Consider the following 8,888-nt stretch of genomic DNA (forward strand, 5'->3'; position numbering starts at 1 on the left):
AGCCTATGCGGGACTATTTCTAACGGGTTAGGTACTTAAATAGTTTAAACCCTATTTAACGGAAATATAGACTAACGGAATAACTATTACCAATTAAGAGGTACGATTTATGTTTTCTAGCTAGGTAGGATTTATGGAACGATTAATATAAATATTTGGGGACCCGGAAGTAATAACTATAGTAAAGAAAAAGCTTTAGGACCTAACGCAGCGAACTTTAGCAATTAAGTATATAATATAGTTTTAAACATTTACTATATAGGTTAAATGGAATAATAAGGCGCTTATGGCACAGTATAAATAGGGACTTAAGGCTAAAGTCTAGGACGCAATTATTCTAATAGAAGATGTGGATACCCTAAGGGAATTAATAGATTAAGCGATTAAGATTAATAATAGGATCTTCTAAAGGGAACAGGCTAAGAGAGGCTAGAATAGAGTTCTATAGTTATATAAGACGTAGAGTACGCAATAACTAAAGCTAAATTAAAAACTATAGTATAGCGCAGAGCTAATAGACCTAAGTGGTACTAGAGAAACCTATAAGAAATAGGGAAAGTAACTATAGAAACCTAGAAGTTAAGGATTAAGTAATTATAGGACTAAGAAGCATAGGCTAAACTAAAGATCTTAACAGCGGAAGACGTTTAAGCGGACTCTATAGCAAAAGTAATAGTTTAAAGATGGAGCTTATATAAATTGCGGAAAATAGGGTTATTTCGCTAAAGACTGTAGAAGTGGTTAGAGTTATTACGTAGTAAAGGGAACTAGACTAATAGTATGTAATATATATATATAGAGGAATAATAGTATACTACGAGGAACAAAAGAATATTTAATTAGAAGTTTTGCGTTTTATTATAACAACGCATACTAAATTTATAAAGACGCTAAGTATAGCGCAAGCTATTAGCTATAAGAGCCAGAGTTAAAAAGACTTAAAGGAACTAAAGAGTTAGATAAAAAAATAAGATCGACTCTATAAGCTAGATTAAGATATTATAGTAACATACGGACAATAATTAGTAATAATAATAATGGAGTTAGAGTACTTATTAATTAACAGTAATAAGGATAGTAAAGGAACTAACTGGGGGTATCTAAACCTTAATAACGCAATAAAAGTAGAGACTGAGACCGCCATAAAGTAAGGTTTAGTAATGGGTATTATAACATCGTTAGATACGGCATCTATTACTTTATAAGATAAAAGGAGCAATATCTAGAGATGATTAAGTAAGTAGATAACTGCTAGTGCTAGCTTACCACTTAATAAAGGCAAAAGGCTAAAGGCTTAAGATTCTTAAGACGAGATAAGAGATAATTAAGACTCTTAAAAAGAGATAAGGCATACTTAAAGACTTATAACGGACGCAAACCGATAGAGTAGGGTAGTGGCTTAGTTTAAGAATATATAAATAAGCTCGGGATAAGTGTTCCTAACGGCATAAAATTCTTAAGATAAGATAAGTAAGATTTAAGACTCTTAAGACGAGATAAGAACACTACGGACGCCTAGTTAGACTAAGGCTAGAGCTAAGCTTAAGTTAGAAGCAAGCTTAGGATTAAAGAATCTAAGGGGTTAAGAATTTGGGGTATAAATTAGGACACCCATAAATAGGAAGTAAGAGACTTTACTATAGATTAGAGAATCTGCAATATAAACAGTAGTTAGACTAGGAAATAGATATATAGACCTAGAGGACTTACTAGTTAAATAAGATGTTTAGACTAAAGATTAAGAGTTTAATACTAAGATTAAAAAGTAAGAAGACTTTAAGGATCTACTTATAAGACGCGAAAGAAAAGAAACCATAGAGAAATTTAGAGTAAGAATTACCTTATGGCAAGAATAGAAACTAGACAAGAAATCTAGTATATTGAGATATATAAAGGACAGAGCACTAGTATAAAGGATTACTAATAGGCTAAGAGTAGGCATACTAAGAGCTAAGTGGCTTATTAAATTGGAAAATAAAGAGGATTTAGGGATTTCTACTAGGTTTAAAGAATGATATATAAAAGGCTATTATGACGTAGTAATAAGAAGATACTTCCTTACGGATAGACCGTATATACTCTAATAGCTGTACTAAAAGTAGTATAGGCAACGACACAATGATAAGTAGGAAGATTTCTATATATAGTTGGACGAAAAAGTTATCTAAGACCACCTAATTACTGAAAAAGCAATGAATTATATTAAGGGAGCTTTAATTATAATATTAAAGGATCTAAAGGAACGATTAGAGGACTGGAGAAGTAAGAGGCGTATTTTAGTACCTATAAATAAAGTTATAACATTTAGATTAGTGTAATAGAGGTTTAAACTTAAGGATAAGGACAAGTTAAGAGTTAACCTAAAGTACTTAGCATACTATATGCTATTATGGATTATATATATAGACGATATATATAAAATGTATAAGAATCCAAAGGAAAAGAATTAGAAATACCCTATAAGGATATACTGGATAATAAATAAATAATAGTATAGGAATGCTAAATATATATACAGATGGCATCTAGCAGAAGTTTAAGAGAAAGGAAGTTTAATATTTTAACCAGGAAGATTCCTAACGGAAGAATGCTTAGATGGATAATAATAGTAGGAATGTTTAGAGAACACCTATTTATAGTATATTAAAGATAAAAAGCAAACTAGGTATTGGCTAAAGAGTAAGCTAAGTATAATAGGATTAAGTAGCTAAGAGTTAGGAAAAGTAGAGGCCTATAGAACTAGAGGGAGCTAGTAGTAAAGCCTTAGACCCTTAAAGAAATTTAAGGACAATACCTAAATTTAAAAGTTAAATGGTAAGATTAATAGTTTAAAGTATTAGTAGATAGTGGAGCGATACGAAACTATATCTTACTAGTAGTAGTTAAAAGGATGGGGCTACTATATAGGTAAAAGGAGTACCCTTATCTATTAGTAATAATTTTAGGAGATCTAATAGCCTATAGAGGAGGTATTATTAACCTTAAAATAGGACCTATTTAGATAACCATTAAAGGGAGATAGATTGACATGTCTTTTAATATATTACCATTAGGGAATAATAAGGCAGTATTAGAAATGCCTTAGTTATAGGAATATAATCTAAAGATTAATTAGGTTATAGGTTAAGTTAATATTAGAGATATATAATAACGTAAAATGCGATAATAAACTAAGTTAGTATAGTACTAAGTTAGAGCGACATATAAGGAGACTAATTAAGGATTAAGTTATATACTAAAGAGATACTATAAATATAGTAAAAGGTTATAGTTACTAGAAAGTAAAAAGCTGTTAGAATATATAGTATGGGACTATAAGATAGAATTAGAACTAGGAATAAGTCTAAGGTTTTACCTAACCTATAAGTTAATAGAAAAAGAGTTATAGGCATTTAAGGAGTTTGTTTAGGAAAATCTTTAAAAGGGATATATTAGACTATTGCAGTTATTAGCGGGTGTTAGGTGAAACCTGAGCATATAGTTATATAGCTGTGAGGTACAGGTAACCCGCAGGCGACTCGCCTGTAAGGTATGTACGCTACACATGCCTATGGAAACCCCTTACCTCGCACCTTAGACTCCTCCTTCTCCCTTAAGGATTCGTCTCTGTCTATATAATATACCCTATTGTTCCATTATTGAGCTCCCTATCTATATCCTTACCTTACATTCGAATCCTTACCAATCCCTTTAGGAGGATAGCCGGTTTAATTTTCCTATAATCTATAATGCCTCCGAAGATAAGATCGACCCCTACACTTAATGGCAATACGCCCGCGATATAATAGCAGAACGCCTTAGGATCTAGTGCAGACGAAGTCTCTATACTAGTAATATCTAGGCTACCTTCCGAATCTTAAGACGATTAGACATCTACGAACGCTAGAGACTAGTTTAACTTATATACCTAGGCTCAACAGAAGCTTAGCAAGGTTACTAGCGTCCTACCGAATACTGCTAACCCAAAGGAGCTAGATAAGCTAGCTAAGAAAATAGCTAACTTACGGAGCATTATTAACTTAATAAAGCCCTCCTATTATTATCGTCTCTTAAGCGAAGAATATAAGTTACGTAGCGAGCGTATACGCCGAATGAATTTTGACGCCCTAGTTAAGAAGTTACTGCCCAATATTAGTAGCACTACTTAACAGAAGTTTAACCGGTGGATCGCCGCAGTTAAGAACTAATTTAAGGTTAACGACACTAACTATAACTGCGAGCGACGTACGTATTAGGCCATTAAAGGTCTTGTAAAAGCGAAGATAATTACTTAACTAGTATATTACCGGCTGGGCGCTAAAGATAAAGGTCCTTTACTATAGGACGAATTTAAGACTATAGTCTAAGACTAGATTAAGGACCCTATAGTAAGATGCTTTAATAATGCTACTGCGTACTATACGACTGTAATAAAGGAGAACTAGAAGTTTAACACCTTCTTAACCCGTATACGTAGCTTAGAGGACCTCTTATTATATACCCCCTTTGTTAATCCTAATTAGTAGGTAGACTTTTAGTTCTTATATCTCCCAACCTACCTATAAGCAGAGCTCTTCCGCCAGAACTTTGCTATATGGGTAAGAACTACTAAGGACCTCTTTACTGAAGTCCGCCATATAAAGTAATTGCTTAATACCACGAAGCTTACGGAAGATCGCGTAGTTAGTAGCAGATTTTTACGCTTAAAGCGCGGTCATAGCGTAAGCTCTATAGGGTTAGGTTTAGAAAACAGAACCTAAGGAAGGCAAGGCTTTCCTAAGCAAACTCCTAGAGAGACTACTTAACAGCCGGATAGCCCTAAGGACCCCCTAGACGCTAGCGCTATGCCTATAACTTACTAGAGGAACGCAGGTAGTAACTATAAAGAATATTAGCGGTAAGCCGTTGCAGATAAGTCCTAGCCGTTAGGCAATAGGTGGCAGGTCCGTCTATAACCGGGGTCCTTTAACTAGGGTCCTTTAACCCGCTAGTAACCTACTAGTAGTAACCTATACTGATAACTATATATATATATTATATAATAGGCCTATCTATAACCGGGGTCCTTTAACCGGGGTCTATGACCTGCTAGTAACCTACTAGTAGTAACCTGTGCTAACGATATATATATTACTCTACAAAGACTTGGATAACGTATACCCTAAATATATACCTTATATAGGCGTATTACGACCTAATATTAAATAGGAAGAAGACTTGGATACCGCATACCCTAAACGTATATTATGCGCAGGTATATCGCGACCTAATGTTAGAGAAAAGAAAGCTTGGATACCGTATACCCCTAAGCGTATACTTTACGTAGGCGCATCGCGACCTAACGACCCTACGAGTCACTAGTCGATTTTATCTATAGAGCAAAAGGGACGCCTTACGCTCTACGTGTGATTAGCTGACTTAGGGGCAAGTCCCTACTAGTAATAGATACCGCCTATAACCGGGGTCCTTTAACTGGGGTCCTTTAACCCACTAGTAACCTGCTAGTAGCAACCTATACTAATAACTTATATCTTAAAGGACAGATCTATCCGTAACCGGGGTCCTTTAACTGGGGTTTATGACCTACTAGTGACCTACTAGTAGTAACCTGTACCGACGATTTATATATCAGACTTAGATACCGTATACCCCTAAACGCATATCTTGTGCAGGCGTATCGCGACCTAACGTCAGATAGGTAGAAGACTTGGATACTATATACCCCTAAACGTATACCTTACGTAGGCGCATCGCGACCCGATATAACTACGTATATACTACATATGTGCTACGCAGATAACGCAAGGCTAAAGTATAAAGTCGGCGGTGGATTTAATGGGTATACTGCCCTACTACTATACGTCTAGCTATATATAAATAACCTATAACCTACCCACGAAGTATACACGGCGCTACGCCGGTATAGCGTAAGGCTAAAGTAGGGTTAGCGGCGGATTTAATAGGTATATAGCCTTACCGTTTATAAATCTGGCTGCATGCGAATAACCTATGACCTACCCGTGAGGTATTAGCGACCTACTTATGCAAGTACGCATCTAGAATTTGGCAGAATTTGGCAGAATTTGGCAGAACTTGGCGGAATCTCTATATGCTACGCAGGTATAGTATAAGGCCAAAGTATAGGGTTAGCGGTGGATTTAACGGGCATACTGCCTTACTACTATACGCCTGGCTATATATAAATAACCTATAACTTACCGGTAAAGTATATACCTATCTTTTTATGCGTAAAATCAGGACACTCTTTCCCTTTTTAATTTTTCCTTATTAAGGTTTTTTATGGGGTTTTATCGAGGCCTAAGTACGTAAAGGATTGGGGACGACCCTTTTTAAAGGGGGGGGCATTGTTAGGTGAAACCTAAGCATATAGTTATATAGCTGCGAGGTACAGGCGACCCGCAGGCGACTTGCCTGTGAGGCACGTACGCTGCACGTGCCTATGGAAACCCCTTACCTCGCACCTTAGACTCCTCCTTCTCCCTTAAGGATTCGTCTCTGTCTATACAATATACCCTATTATTCCATCATTAAGCTCCCTATCTATATCCTTACCTCACAGCGGGATATCTAGTACTATTCGTACTAAAGAAGAATAAAAAACTTAGGCTATGCATTAACTATAGATAGTTAAATAGCATTACTAGGAAGGATAGGTATCCTTTACCTTTAATTAGTGAAATTTAAGATAGGATCGGTAATGCGCAAATCTTTATAAAGATAGATCTAAGATAGGTGTACTATTAGATTAGAATTAAGGAAGGCGATAAATAAAAGGTAGCCTTTAGGTTAAAGGAAGGACTATATAAACTACTAGTTATACAATTTAGGCTTATAAACGCACTAGTAATATTTTAGAAGCGTATTAATGATATATTAAGAGAATACTTAGATAAATTTATTATGGTATATTTTAACGATATTATTATCTACTTAATAAGTAAGGAAGAATATAGAGAATATATCGAATGGGTTTTAAAGAGACTATAAGAAGAATAGATGCTAGTAGCAATTAAAAAATGCGAGTTCTTTACTAGAAAGACGGATTTTGTTAGATTTATTATTAAACTAGGCTAACTTAGTATAGATCTAAAGAAGATTAAGGCCATAATAAAGTGGTAAGAACTAGAAAATGTAATATAGTTAAGGTTATTTTTAGGGTTCTGCAACTACTACAGAAGGTTTATAGCTTAATGGTTAAAGGATATTAAGCCACTTATAAGATTAATAAAGAAGGAAGAACTATAGGTATAGGAAGAGGAATAAAAGGAACTATTTAAGAAAATTAAACAGTTATTTACTTAGGAGCCAGTTCTTAAAATCTATTAACCGTAGTTAGAGATAGTGGTTGAAACGGATATATTAGACTATATACTAGGAGTATACTTTCTATAGAAATATAAAAATAGATAGCACTTAGTGGTATACTATAGTTAAAAGATAACACTACTAGAACTAAACTATAACATCTATAATAAGGAGTTATTAGGTATAATTATAGTATTAAGGGAATAGAGATTATTCTTATAAGGTATAGAAAAACTATTTATAGTTAAAACAAATTATAAGAACTTAATGAGGTTCCTAATAATGAAAGAACTTAATTAAAGATAGGTTAGATAGGCGGAGATGCTTACGGAATACTATTTTAAGATTTAGTATACTAAGGGTACAGAGAATACACGAGCAGATGCTTTAAGTAGAAAAGCTAAACTATAAAACAATAAAAAGCCATTAGGGGCTTTATTGCGAAAAGATATAGATAGATTAATTAGATACAACTATCTAAAAATTACAGCAATATAAGAGGAGAAAATCTATAATTTATTAGAGAGTAATTAAATATAAAAGATCCTAAACGTATAAATAGAGGATCTAGACTTAGAGTAGTATAAAAATTAAAAAGTAACGTATATACTAAGATTTATTATAAAAAAGTTTATTAAATTATTTTATAAAGGACTAACTTAAGGATATAACGGAGCTATAGGCTTAGTGTTAAGACTTTAAGAGGAGTATATTATTAATAGAATCTAGGGACTAGCTAGGTAAGTTATAAAGAAATATCTAGATTAATAAAGGAATAAACTAATAAGGCATAAGCTATATAGAGGGCTATAACCTATTAAAATACTAGAGANACTATAGGANGTTATATTATAGGACTTTATTATTAAGTTACTAAAGTTAAGAGATCCTATTACCGGATAAGATTATAACGTAATCTTAGTAATAGTAGATAAGCTTATAAAGTGGGGATACTTTATAGTATATATAAAAGAAATATTAGCAGAAGATATTACTAGAATTTATGTTAAAGAAGTGTTTATAAGGCATAGAGTACTAAGTAAGATTATATTAGATAGAGATTTAAGATTTATAGTAGTATTCTGGGAAGTGTTCTTAGTAGAGTAAGGAGTTTAAGCAGTAACTTTCACCGTATATTATCTATAGACAGACGGTTAAACGGAAAGATTAAATTAGACACTAGAGTAGTATCTAAGGCATTATATTAATTATATATAGAATAATTAGGTATTGCTATTACTAGTTATATAGTTTACATATAATATAACACTATAAGAAGAAATAGGCATGTTACTATTTAAGGCGAATTACGGATATAAGCTAAGGACCTTATTATTACCACGTTAAGTAAAGAAGATAAGTAGTATAGCTAAGTAAAGAATAAAGAGTTTAATGAATCTTTATATAGACCTTATGGAAATAGCTAAGGTAGTATAGTAAAGGATAAAAAGGTACTATAATGCTAAGAGATCTAAGGGACTAGATCTTAAGGAGGGAGATAAAATATAGCTACTATATAAAAATTTTAAAAGTTAATAACTAAGTAAGAAGTTAGACCATGTTAGACTAGGACCTTTTAAAAT

Source organism: Cenococcum geophilum (genome assembly GCF_001692895.1).
Source record: "Cenococcum geophilum 1.58 unplaced genomic scaffold K441scaffold_39, whole genome shotgun sequence".
In the NCBI taxonomy this organism is placed as follows: domain Eukaryota; kingdom Fungi; phylum Ascomycota; class Dothideomycetes; order Gloniales; family Gloniaceae; genus Cenococcum; species Cenococcum geophilum.